The following is a 13,308-nucleotide window of genomic DNA, read 5'->3' on the forward strand; positions in this document are numbered from 1 at the left end:
AATGTAACGCGCGCCCTCACATGGCTCTCCTCACTCGCCATGCTTTGCGCTCGGTACCTCACTACTCCTGGCACACTATTATATTCTTCCTATATGCTGACATGGAAAACTCATGTTGACCTTTTAATATGTTGAACAATATCACGTCAACCTTTCGCTTTTGTCAACCTTTTGTCAATTTCGCCCTATTGCATTGATCTTTTTCATGTGTCGACCTATTGCCTGTGGACCAATAGTGGTTGACCTATGAACCAGAACCAGCCTTAATAAAGACAGTGCTGCCCGTTCTCGGGAAACCGACCAGCACATAGATTACATCCACTATAACATGTAGGTATAGATGTGCCAAGAGCCCCCTTTTCTGAACCAGATTGTAATTCACAAGTGCCCAGAAACGGCAGCTTCCTGTCAACCAACTAGTAAACGGGCTGCGAGAAAAAGAAGTAGCAGGATTTCATAGCAAGGAGGCCTCGTGCATGCGTACTGCAACCCATATGCATGTGCATTCATTCAATAATCGCCCAGCTCATAGTCTCTTATCGAAGCTTGTGTCCTGATGTCTGCTAATAGATAGTTTAGGAAAAAAAGTTTGTGACCATCGATGGTCACTCACCGTTTTGCCATCAATAGTGAACACACCGATGGCCATCCGTAAGCAGACGTGACTTCTCTATTTGAATTTTGGACTGAGTTGCAGCTGCTCCATCTCCGGAGCTGTCACTGGACTCTATCATAGCAGTTCCCCATTAGGCTCTTCATGTGCCAGTCCAACACGGGATATGGACCAAAACTTTTATGCACCCAAGACATCTGGGTTTGTTTTTATTATATATTTTCCCCTTTGTCCTAGTATAAAATCGCCATACAGTCTAGAAGTAATGACTCAGACAATGTACTGATCTAGTGAACTTTAATCTGGTCATGACGTTAGCAGTAATCATTCACTAATAATTTTGCAATTCGTTATCTCATCTACATGGAAGTTGCATGGATCCTTTTTACGCAGTACAATAATGAAACTGCATTTTTTTTAAAGAGGTGGGTTGGTTTTTTTTGCTATTGAACTTTGCACTTTGTTTAATTTAAGTTGGAAATTATGTGACATAAGGCCATACACTGTGGCGACTTGTCCCCTCAGAGAAGTCGCACGCAGAGCTCCCTTGAGCCTCCCAGGACTCTCCCGGGCAGCAGGATCATACGCGATATATAGCATGCGGTTCTTTTACACGTAATATATTGCATGCAATCCCAGCCAAGCCTGCAGATTGCTTCTCCTGCGGCGCACGGGACAGTGCATCACATCGGACTCTTTGTTAGTCACCTGACGGGCTGTTTTCCTGCAATTGATCACTGCAATTGCAGGAAAACAGCCCATATTGCAGCTGTATGGGGGCCTTTACTGGAGTAACTGAACAAACATTCCACAAGGTAACAAAAAGTCTCAAGGGTGATTTTAATCTAAACTTCTAGGCTTTGTATGCTTTCATGGCAAACAGGACTATGTTCACAAAGGGGAAATGATTCACAGATAAAGACAAATACGGGTGCCGGACGGGATCCTGACAGGCACTTACCCGATGTCAGGATCCCGATTGTCAAAACACCATCAGACGGGTTCCCGACGGACATCTGCTATTTTCCCTCGTGGGAGTCCACAACCTCCATAGAGGGAGAATAGAATAGGTGGCTTGCGTAGCGAGTCACCGCGCCTGCAGCGAGCCCGCAAGGGGCTTAGTTGCGCTCACCATGCTGTCTGGGTCCGGCCAGTCGGGATCCCGACTGTCGGACCCCTGTACCACACCCGACAAATACTAACAATGAAAACAAACTGGACCACTAGTTAATTTGAGAAATATCAGATCTTATAAACATTACAATGACTTACATTTTTTTTTTTACCAAATTCTGCGTGTGAAGAATATTTGTATGCTTTTTATTCTGTGTGTATAGTCAGTGGTATCAGCAATCGGAGCTCTGCTACAAGTCTTACCAGTCCGCCTCCAGGTGTCCTGAGGTAGTCCTACCAGCCGCCATTCCACTCTCCAGTGTGTCAGCTCCAGCATTCAAATTCGCTGCCTGAGATTCCTGCTACCTCACCCACCTTCTCTGGGTCAATGTTGGCAGGAGAAGATAAACCACCATGGACAGTTCAACAACAGTTCATTGTCTGTGTCGACATGATATCTGTTGACAAATCTCACCACACAACCTGCTGAATCATCAGTTGATCTATATTATTGTCCAGATAGAGTTGGTCCTACATGTACAATTTGTTTCTAAATACCACCACACAAAACAGATTCCATGGGGCTTTGGAATGAACAATATATGGCAGAGATGGATCTACCATTGGCACCATTTCCTGACGATGTTTAGGGGAAGTGAGTTGGATACCATGCCTTGAGGAAGTGGTTGATATGCATTGCAATAATTGGCACCTTTTATGACTTTTGCAGACATTCCATATTTAAACCAGTGATGGGGACAGATGCCTTAGATGACCATGTGACTACAGACAGCAAATCTGGGACCTCACTGTGGTAAATATAACATTTTAAGCTTGTTGGAGAACTACTGACGTCTAGTTTTCAACTTTAGTTGGTAATTGTCCATGTTTGTCTGTTATAGGATTATATCTATGTGGAATACTTTTACTTTTTGTGTTGTGACTATAGAAATATATATATATATATATATATATATATATATATATATATATATTCAAAAAATAATTGTATTACACTTCTAATTTTATGGTACATCACTATGAATAACATCTACTAGAGCAGGCATGTCCTACGTACACATCCCAGCATGCTTTGCCACAGTTTTGCTATTAGAGAATGATAAAACTATTGCAAAGCATGCTGGGATGTGTAGTTTCACAACATCTGGAGGGCCAATGTTGGACATGCATGTACTAGAGAATAATGACATTGACACTGAACAAAATGGAGTGAGACTAAACCTTCTGTGCGCCTGGGCAGCCTAAGGGGATTACACCAAATTGATATCCCTAAAATATCAAATGTGAACAAGATACAAAACAGAGTGTAGGTGTTATTCCCGAGTGGCGCCCTAATAAGAAGAGTACGTCCCTGTAAATAAAGGGGCGATCCTCTTCTCCGTAAATGTGAGATATTATATAATACCAACACGCTCCTTCTGATCGGAAGGGGATCCTCTTCTCCGTATCAGACAGACCAACCAACTGATTGTGTGTTCCTGGACCAACCGAAGGTGACCAAAGTTTCCTCCCCGATTATGGATACCGGAAAAAATGGATATATATCCATTTTTTCCGGTATCCATAATCGGGGAGGAAACTTTGGTCACCTTCGGTTGGTCCAGGAACACACAATCAGTTGGTTGGTCTGTCTGATACGGAGAAGAGGATCCCCTTCCGATCAGAAGGAGCGTGTTGGTATTATATAATATCTCACATTTACGGAGAAGAGGATCGCCCCTTTATTTACAGGGACGTACTCAATAATGACATTGAGTCTACCAACTATGGACGAATTGCTTATATACGGTTTTATGATTGACTGCGATTTTGTGGCAGTGCCAGATAATAGAGGTATCACCTTTTTAGTTCATCTGTTTGTATCTGGGGGTGTGAGAAATCACCCCATTAATACCAACCTGATAACAGGCAGACACTACTTGTGCGCACCTTGTAAGAGTCCTATCTTTCTCCCAGTCCATGAGGAGGGAACTCAGTGGTTGGCGTTCATCTGGTGTGAGTGCAAAACTACTTTTTATATATTAGATCTGTAGAAACGTAGGGTGCCAGGATATAATATACATGTGGTTATTAGAAAAAAAAACAGCACTACAAGATTGAGGACCAAACACCAAAGTGTTTATTTAAGCATATAGCATGTTACACAGCAACATTTCAGGCAGTTTTTCCCTTTACCAAGCTTGAGCTTGATAACAATAAATATTAGAAAAACAGCACAGGATTAATGATATCAATGTCATCATTGTACATAGTATGTACTATTTTTCTATGGAACCATCTTTACTTGAAGTAAAATATTGGTAAAGTCTTGTTGTGTAAGGTACAAAGTTATCTTTATACATAATTGTGACTTCAAAATTATTTTTTTCCTTTGGTTCTTCAGGAATATCGCTTGGCTCTTGTTTTGATGGATCCTGTACAGAGTCTTCATCTGTAAAAAAAAGAAATATATATTTATACAAAGTATAGGACTTGACATTACAATGTTTTAGCATCACTTTGCAGGGAACCTCACATCGCTATTCTACATAGTTCGGAGACCATGCTTGTTTTGCTATAGAAGGAGCGGTCCTTGGCTACCTGCTATCTCCATTCCCTCCTCTCATCATGACTCTGCCCAACTAGTATGGGGTGTGGTATCGGGGTCCGACAGTCATTATCCCGACTGGCCGGACCCAGACAGCATGCTGAGCTCAACTAAGCCCCTTGCGGGCTCACCACGCTGCGAGCCACCTATTCTATTCTCCCTCTATGGGGGTAGTGGACCCCCACGAGGGAAAATAGCAGGTGGCCGTCGGGAACCCGACTGTGTTTTGACAGTCGGGATCCCGACGTTGGGTGAATGTCTGTCGAGATCCCAACTGTTGGGACCCCGTCCGGCACCCGTAGTATGCAATCATGTCATCACACATATGGACAGGTCTTGGAGTCCCATAAGATCAGCAAAGTTGTTCTTGGTCTATTGTTCTATCATTAAACTCATGAACTAATGCTACTTGAAAAATAAAGAAAAAATACAGTGTTTTTCACAGGTGAAGCGGCTTTCCAAGACAGAAGGTAGCACCTATATCCCTCCGACAACCACATCTCATCTTGATTAAGAATCAATTCAGCGAAAGTCCAAGAAACCCCAAAGTGCAAAAATTGTTCAATCCTTACCTGGTAAACTACCCAAATACAAATACTTGGTCATCCATATTAATGGTGTCATATTTTACTAAGAGGCTGAAGGTCAGGACAGAGAGGTAGTAGGGATTGAGGAAGGAGCAACACGCAGTTCACCTCCCCCCCAAAAAATCTCTTGACTAAAATACCACTCAGCGCCCCAGTCCCATCTATAATGAGAGCTCTGGCACGTAGGGCATAAAGCAGAGAGAAAGCAGCTTAGGTCCACAGGTAAAGGATGGGTTGGCTGCATACTGCTTGGGCCAGGCCATTGATCCATTACAGGTTGAGTATCCCGTATCCAAAATGCTCGGGACCAGGAGAATTTTGGATAACGGATTATTCCGTATTTCGGAATATTTTAATATTTCAATGATGTATTTTGAAGTATCTTGCATTTATGCTATATAAACACATAAAATAAACACAAATATATTTTATTACCACATAAAATACACATAAATATATTTTATTTGTTCAAAAAACAAGGTTTCAAAATATGAAACAAAATTTGTGTACTATCTCAGATAGTGAATTTGAATGCCAAGCAATCATTGTCAGCACATATTTAGTGCCAGTTACATATCATGTCCTCAGTAGTGCTGTTACAAATGTCCCCAGTGAGTTTTTAGCAAAAAAAAATATTTTTTTCCACTTTCTGAAAAGTATGGTTTTCGGAATAATTCGGATAACGGATATTCGGATACGGGATACTCAACCTGTATTAAAGTTCAGATACATGTCCTGACATAGTGGGGATGTATTATACCTTGTAGAAAGAAAGTAGTGAGGTCCATTAATGATTAACAACCATCAATAGCACGAGATTCCATGGGAGTTCTATTGAAGATGCAATGTTGCCATAGGCAATTAAATAGATTTGTATCTTATCTTAAGAAGTAGATTAATTGGTTGCTCATAGAAACATCTTCAATATAAGACCAATCTCAGTAAATAAACCACAATGTTTTCCCGCCATCAGTAGCACAGAGCTGAGTTCTTTTTTTTTTTTCACTCTAGTACCCGGACACAGCAACCCCCCCAGCTAGGGTTACCACCCGTCCGGGATTACTCCGGACAGTCCGGTAATTAAGACCGGCGTCCGGAGTCCGGGCGGGTGGCTTTCCCGGACTATACATAGTCCGGGAATAACCCGCCCGCCGCCGCCCCCTCGTCTCCCCGCTCCCCTGCTCCCGTCCCCTCACGTCTCCCCCACTGTGTATGCGGGAGAGACGTGCTGCTGCGGTGCTGCATATGCTGCTGGACCGCTAGCCAATGGCCGCTCGCGGTCCAGCAGCCACCAGTTGATTGGCTGCTGGACCGCGAACGGCCATTGGCTAGCGGTCCAGCAGCGGGAGTTAGAAATGTTAAAATCATACAGCACAGCAGCACGTCTCTCCCACGAATACAGCGGGGGAGACGTGAGGGGACGGGCAGGCAGGCACAGGCACACTGACAAGCCTGTCTGCCTCCCGCAGGCGGGGGAGGGGGTTTCTATCCCCCTTGGCAACGAGCACACTGGCACAGATCAATCCCCCTCGGCAACGAGCACACTGGCACAGATCAATCCCCCTCGGCAACGAGCACAGAGGCACAGATCAATCCCCCTCGGCAACGAGCACAGAGGCACAGATCAATCCCCCTCGGCAACGAGCACACTGGCACAGATCAATCCCCCTTGGCAACGAGCACACTGGCACAGATCAATCCCCCTCGGCAACGAGCACACTGGCACAGATCAATCCCCCTCGGCAACGAGCACAGAGGCACAGATCTATCCCCCTCGGCAACGAGCACAGAGGCACAGATTAATCCCCCTCGGCAACGAGCACACTGGCACAGATCAATCCCCCTCGGCAACGAGCACACTGGCACAGATCTATCCCCCTCGGCAACGAGCAGAGGCACAGATCTATCCCCCTCGGCAACGAGCACAGAGGCACAGATCTATCCCCCTCGGCAACGAGCAAATTCAGTCCACCTTGGCATCGGCATGAAGCCCCTGGCATTGAGCATATAGGTAAGTGGCACTTATGTGTCAAATGTGTATGGTGTGTTATACAGTATGTCATGGGCATTGCTTAGTGTTATATAGTATGACATGGGCATTGCTTAGTGTTATATAGTATGACATGGGCATTGCGGTGTTATATAGTATGACATGGGCATTGCGGTGCTATATAGTATGTCAAGGGCATTGCGTAGTGTTATATAGTATGTAATGGGCATTGCGGTGTTATATAGTATGTAATGGGCATTGCGGTGTTATATAGTATGTCATGGGCATTGCGGTGCTATATAGTATGTCAAGGGCATTGCGGTGCTATATAGTATGTCAAGGGCATTGCGTAGTGTTATATAGTATGTAATGGGCATTGCAGTGTTATATAGTATGTAATGGGCATTGCGGTGTTATATAGTATATCATGGGCATTACGGTGTGTTATATAGTATGTAATGGGCATTACGGTGTGTTATATAGTATGTAATGGGCATTACGGTGTGTTATATAGTATGTAATGGGCATTACGGTGTGTTATATAGTATGTCATGGGCATCATGTGTGGGCTTATGAGTAATCGGAATTACAAAGTTCATTAAAACGTGCAATGGGCATTACGGTGTGTGGCATAAAATGTAATGGCCATTATGGCATGTGGTATACTATATAATGGGTGTGCGGTGTGTCAGCATTATGACAAAAATTTTGGTGCGCGCCTTCGGCGCGCACTGTCCATGTTTTCCATCCTGTGCAAAAATTTGGTTGAGTCCTGGCATAATGTGTAATGGCCATTGCAGTACATGGAATAATACATCGTGATTGGCATCACGATGTGTGGCATAACTTGTAATGGCCATTATGGCATGTGGTATACTATATAATGGGTGTGCGGTGTGTCGGCATTATGTCAAAAATTTTGCTGCGCGCCTTCGGCGCGCACTGTCCATGTTGTCCATCCTTTGCAAAAAAATTGTTGAGTCCTGGCATAATGTGTAATGGCCATTGCAGTACATGGCATAACACGTAATTGGCATCACGATGTGTGGCATAACTTGTAATGGCCATTATGGCATGTGGTATACTATATAATGGGTGTGCGGTGTGTCGGCATTATGTCAAAAATTTTGCGGCGCGCCTTCGGCGCGCACTGTCCATCCTTTGCAAAAAAATTGTTGAGTCCTGGCATAATGTGTAATGGCCATTGCGGTATATGGCATAACACGGAATTAGCATCACGATGTGTGGCATAACTTGTAATGGCCATTAATGTATGTGATATAACATGTAACTGGAATTATGGTATGCAAAATCAAGAATGAAATGGAAGCAAAGGTTTAAAAAAAAATCAACATAAGGCGGGTCTGGGGGCGGGTCTGGGATGGGTCAGTGGGTGTGTCAAGGGGCGGGCCAATGTCCGGGAATCTCTCAACAAAAAGGTGGTAACCCTACCCCCAGCTTCTGACATTTTATAGCCTGGGTGCAATAGGCAACATCCCCAATGAATCTTTATAGAAATAGTTTATACTTCTCTGCCATGATATGGATTTCTGGACAGGGTACAATAAAGATATGATTCTACTTACATATTCTCACGGTAGAGACTAGATCCCATGCAGTATAGGTTACAGGATGTGACGTTCAGTGAGGGCGGAAGTTGATAGATGCCCTCACAACGTTTTTTAATTTATGTGTAATTCATGTAGGTGTCGGTTATTTTGTTTTATTTTTGCACCATTGTACCCTCGCGGGCTCGCTACGCTCGCACGCTTCGGGCACGGTGGCTCGCTTCGCTCGCCACAGATTTATATTCCCCCTCCAGGTATACGTGGACCCAGGGCATGATGGGAAAATTACCAAAACTGCATGGGATCTAGACACTACCATATTCTCACCTATGTCAGTATTTCCGGGCAGTGACAGTGAGTGATATAAGAAGACTGTCAGGTTGCCCTCCATACGCTAGATGGCGCTGCTCATTACTGACGCCCCCCTCCTCCCGATCTGACCAGTGACCACTTGATGGGAAAATTGTGAAAACTGAAGGGGATCTAGATTCTAGACACTACCCTCCTTGAAATGTTATTTATCAAGTAATAGACTTTACGGCGAGAGTTGAGTCACCTGTCTCTGAGGGCTTCATGCCTATCTTTTTGCCCGTCCACCACTGCATGGCAGCCACGGAGCCGATCATGGTCCAGACGCTAATAGCGTAAATGACTGCCAGGCGCGTTCTCCAGTTCATGGTATCTAGTTCCAGTCTAGGGGGCCAGAATTTGAAATGCTTCGCATGTGTCCGGTAGAAGCTGAAGGCGCCAGTGAGGCGCACCATGGCTGCAGCTGCCGCACAGGTTGCCTGCTATCGTCCGTCAGGATCGAAGGGCAAACGCATCGCATTGGCTTGTGCACGTCGACCAATGGCGCCGGCCGCTGCCACCCACGTGATGAGCCATCTCAGTCACTACCCTGTAATCTGTATGGCGCATACTATATACGTGACGTGACAGCGCAGCTAGTGCTTGCCTTGTATAAGGTGCAGGAGGCGGCATTACAGAATGCATGTGACACTGCTATGCACCTGTGATTGTGCATTTATTGTTGGCATTAAGTGCTCTCTACCCTACTTTCATAAATGTGCTGCACAACAGTCTTACTGGTTAGCCTACCACTTTGTGGTAGATCACGAGCCAGCCACATTAGAATGGTCTACAATGTCTAGGTCGACAGTCAAAAGGATGACATGGTAAAGGTCAACATAAGTTTTTCATTTGGTGTCTATGTTGACATAGGTTGGTATGGACAGTGTACTGCTGCGCTCGCCATGCTTTGGGCACACTATTATATTCTCCCACCACGCCGCAGCTGATGGTAGGGTATGAAATACTGCCTGTCGACACATGTCGGCTCAGTTTTTTTTCTTCAAAGCTCATGTCGACCTTTTGACCCTGTCGACCTAGACACTGTAGTTCCAATGACTGCATATCCTTTTGAACTATGGGCTTGATTCTTAGCGCGTAAGCGACCATCAAATGATTTATACTTGCGGCTCGGGGACGAAGACGGGTGGGGGGGGGGGGGTTGGCTGACGTCATGTGATGGGAGTTGCCTGCCCCCGGCACACTGCGTCACTCTCACATTTATATGGGAATACCCATGAAACGGTGGGCGTTCCCATGTCGGAGTGCCACCCATGTCCTGCTCCCCCTTGTGCGAGCACCACATTGACTGTGCAGGACGGCGAAGGTGCGCGTAACAGAGCCCTGCACATACACATAACCCATTATGTGCAGTGCTTCAACATCGGTCCCCAGTGCGAACACTTGGGGGACCAATCAAATTAGAATCAGGGGTACTTGTGTATTATCACGGCGCCCCCGATATTGATCGCACCATGTTTTCATCGCATCGCATCGCATGCCATGCACCCGATGGCATGCGACGCGATTTTAGCTCCCTATTCGATAAAATATCGTATAAGCACCCAAATGGGTGCTTTTAAGCACCCTAATAGGTGTTTACAATGTTAAATGCACCACCACGCCACCCCCCACTATAAACGTGAACCCGAAGCGTGGCGAGCGCAGCGGTATGCGTCCTACCACCTTTTCATACCCCCACTATCCACGTCGGCGTGGAGTTTATTTTATAAAGCGCGGCGAGCCACCGAGCCCAAAGCGTGGCGAGAGCAGCGAGCCCCGCGAGGGGACGCGGATACCTTCACAGGTATCCGCGTCCCCTCGCGGGCTTCACACGTATCTGCGTCCGCTCGCCACGCTTCGGGCTCGCCACACTTTATAAAATCAACTCCACGCCGATGTGGATAGTGGGGGTATGAAAAGGTGGTAGGACGCGGATCGCTGCGCTCGCCACGCTTCGGGTTCACGTTTATAGTGGGGGTGCATTTAAGATTGTAAGCACCCATTAGGGTGCTTATACAATTTTTAATCGCATCACATTGTATGCCATATACAATGTCATACAATTTAAAAATTGTATGACATTGTACAACATCGCATTGCATGCCTTTTGGTATGCGATGCGATGAGCGCCGTGATAATACACAAGTACCGAATCAGGTACTATATGTATGGGATTGGTTAATGCAGATCATTTAGCCATTCTGTTGATAAGGATATGTTTAACAGGTTCAATTTGTTTTGTCTACATTTAATATATATCATCTATATATGTGTCTAGTGTCTGTGAGTCTCTGAAACACTGCAATCTGCTGGCATCGAGTGAAACTACGTCTCTCTCACACATGCACAAACACAGAAGGTAGCAGACTTAGCGGGCTTACTAGTATGTATGTATGTATGTATCTATCTATCTATCCACAGTATATATATAAAGATATAGTGAAGTGCCGCTTCCAGATATCTGGGATTTCCCTATTTCGTTTTTTTGGAAAGCATGTACATTGTCCCATATTTCCAGCACTTGTTGATCATTGGTGGAACGCACATGCAATCTCACACCTACGGTGCATGCCTCAAATGCGTGTCCATCACAGACTACCTAGGCTGCATTAATTCCAGTCATACAATGGCCCTTATTCAGATCTGATCGCAATACAAATTTGTTCTTAAAATGGACAAAACCATGTGCACTGCAGGTGCGGCAGATACAATTGTGTGAGTTATTTTGTTTCTGTGCAGGGTAAATACTGGCTGCATTATTTTTACAATGCAATTTAGATTTCAGTTTCAACACACCCCACCCAAATGTAACTCTCTCTGCACATGTTACATCTGCCCCACCTGCAGAGCACATGGTTTTGCCCATTTTGAGAACAAATTTTTACTGCGATCAGATCTGAATAAGGGCCAATGTGCATCAAGTTGCACACCAGGATTGCGACCATGTATTGACTTCTTTTGCTTGGAGCGTGATAGAGTTCCACCGGCCAGAAGTTCTAATGCTACATACACTTGTATACATATTTTATTAAAAAAGGGAAAAATTAAATTTTTTTTTTTACATAATATGTTTGTCAAGTCTCCAACTGGTCTACAGAAACATGGCCGCCGGCCTCCTGCACTGAGGACATGTCTAGTGCAGAAGGCTGCTACAGAGGGTGGGGTTGTGGACCGGATGCAGGAGGGTAGCAAGAAGTCGCCTGTGCCAATCACATGCTGTACGCTCCACCTTCTGGCCTGTGCGTTCCACCTACTTCCCACTAGTGCTGCAGCCTGCCTTGGTGTCTGCCGTCAAGATCAGTTAATAGCAACTGTACAGGGGGAGCAGCCTGTGGTGTCCAGTTATTATTATACAGGGAAAGCAGCCTGTGGTGTCCAGTTATCTTTTTTTTTTTAATTGGCTTCATGAAATTGGGTGCTATAATATTTCTAAGGGTTTTATTTCTACAAAAAAATAAATCATGGTTTTATAGGTAAGGCATCTGACAACAGGGGATCTTTCCTATAATATTTCTGATTCTAGATGAGGTGTAGATTGGTGTAATGTGTTTATTTCAATTATAGGTACTAGATTCTCAATATGGTCTCTCTATTTACTGTAGTTTAAACCTTTGAAACCAAATCTCCTGAGTATAGCGGCATCTCCAAAGTACACACTAGCTGTTTGGATAGTCTGCGCATGTGCTAGCAATTCTCTATGGCTAGTCCCATCAGAAAGACCGCATTCTAATTTTTCTGCCCACTCTGACACAGCCTTAGCCAACCAGGCTGAAGCCAGGGCAGGACATGTAATGGGGCCCGCTTGGGAATAAGCTGCCTTAAGAAAAGTCTCCAACGTCCTATAAGTGGAATCCTTCAATTAAGTATCCCATATGGGAAGTACTGGTGAGAGTACAAGAAAAGCAACTCACTTTCAAGGCCCTACATGACCAAGGCCCAAGGTACCTGCAGCAGCTGCTGATTCCTTACTCTCCTACTTGATTACTACGATCCATTGAAGAAGGACTACTAACAGTACCCAGAATTTCCCTGAATTCATCTGGGGGTCGAGCTTTCAACTTTGCTGCTCCAACTCTATGGAACTCTCTTCCTCGCACAGTGCGAGAAGCCCCCACTTTACAATCCTTTAAAAATTGTCTAAAAACGTATCTATTTACTCAAGCATTTCACGGATATCTACTGTTAAGCTTGTTTTGTATTTTGAACTGTAAAGACAATGGTAAAGCACTTTGAGTCCTATTGGGAGAAAAGCGCTATATAAATATCATTATCATCAACATAGTCTTCAACTGGAAGAGGGACTTCCCACTTTGACCTATACATGGGAAGGTGAAGATAAACGGAGGTTAGCCTTTTTGAAAGTTGGAACCGTCTTGACGGCTATTACCACGCAACCTCTAAAAGGTCTTCCAATTAAGCAGATGGTAAACTACTTTTCATTATTTTTGGCCTCAGGGTCGACTTAGGAGCTGGGGGGG

At 44.7% G+C, this 13,308-nt stretch overlaps 2 long non-coding RNA genes across 2 annotated transcripts in view; one reads left to right on the forward strand and one right to left on the reverse strand.

Annotated features, from left to right (window-relative positions):
* Positions 1–13,308, forward strand: part of LOC146063513 (uncharacterized) — a 165,311-nt gene that overhangs the window by 148,823 nt on the left and 3,180 nt on the right. The window contains exon 3 of the long non-coding RNA XR_014471589.1: positions 2,457–2,540. This is a non-coding gene — a long non-coding RNA (uncharacterized LOC146063513). The remainder of the gene's footprint in view (positions 1–2,456; positions 2,541–13,308) is intronic.
* Positions 3,844–9,369, reverse strand: LOC146063510 (uncharacterized). Its single transcript, XR_014471588.1, has 2 exons — positions 9,036–9,369; positions 3,844–4,178 (listed from the first exon to the last, which is right to left on the reverse strand). It is a non-coding gene; the product is annotated as an uncharacterized LOC146063510 (long non-coding RNA).

Source organism: Crinia signifera, chromosome 3 (genome assembly GCF_055691185.1).
Source record: "Crinia signifera chromosome 3, ASM5569118v1, whole genome shotgun sequence".
NCBI lineage: Eukaryota > Metazoa > Chordata > Amphibia > Anura > Myobatrachidae > Crinia > Crinia signifera.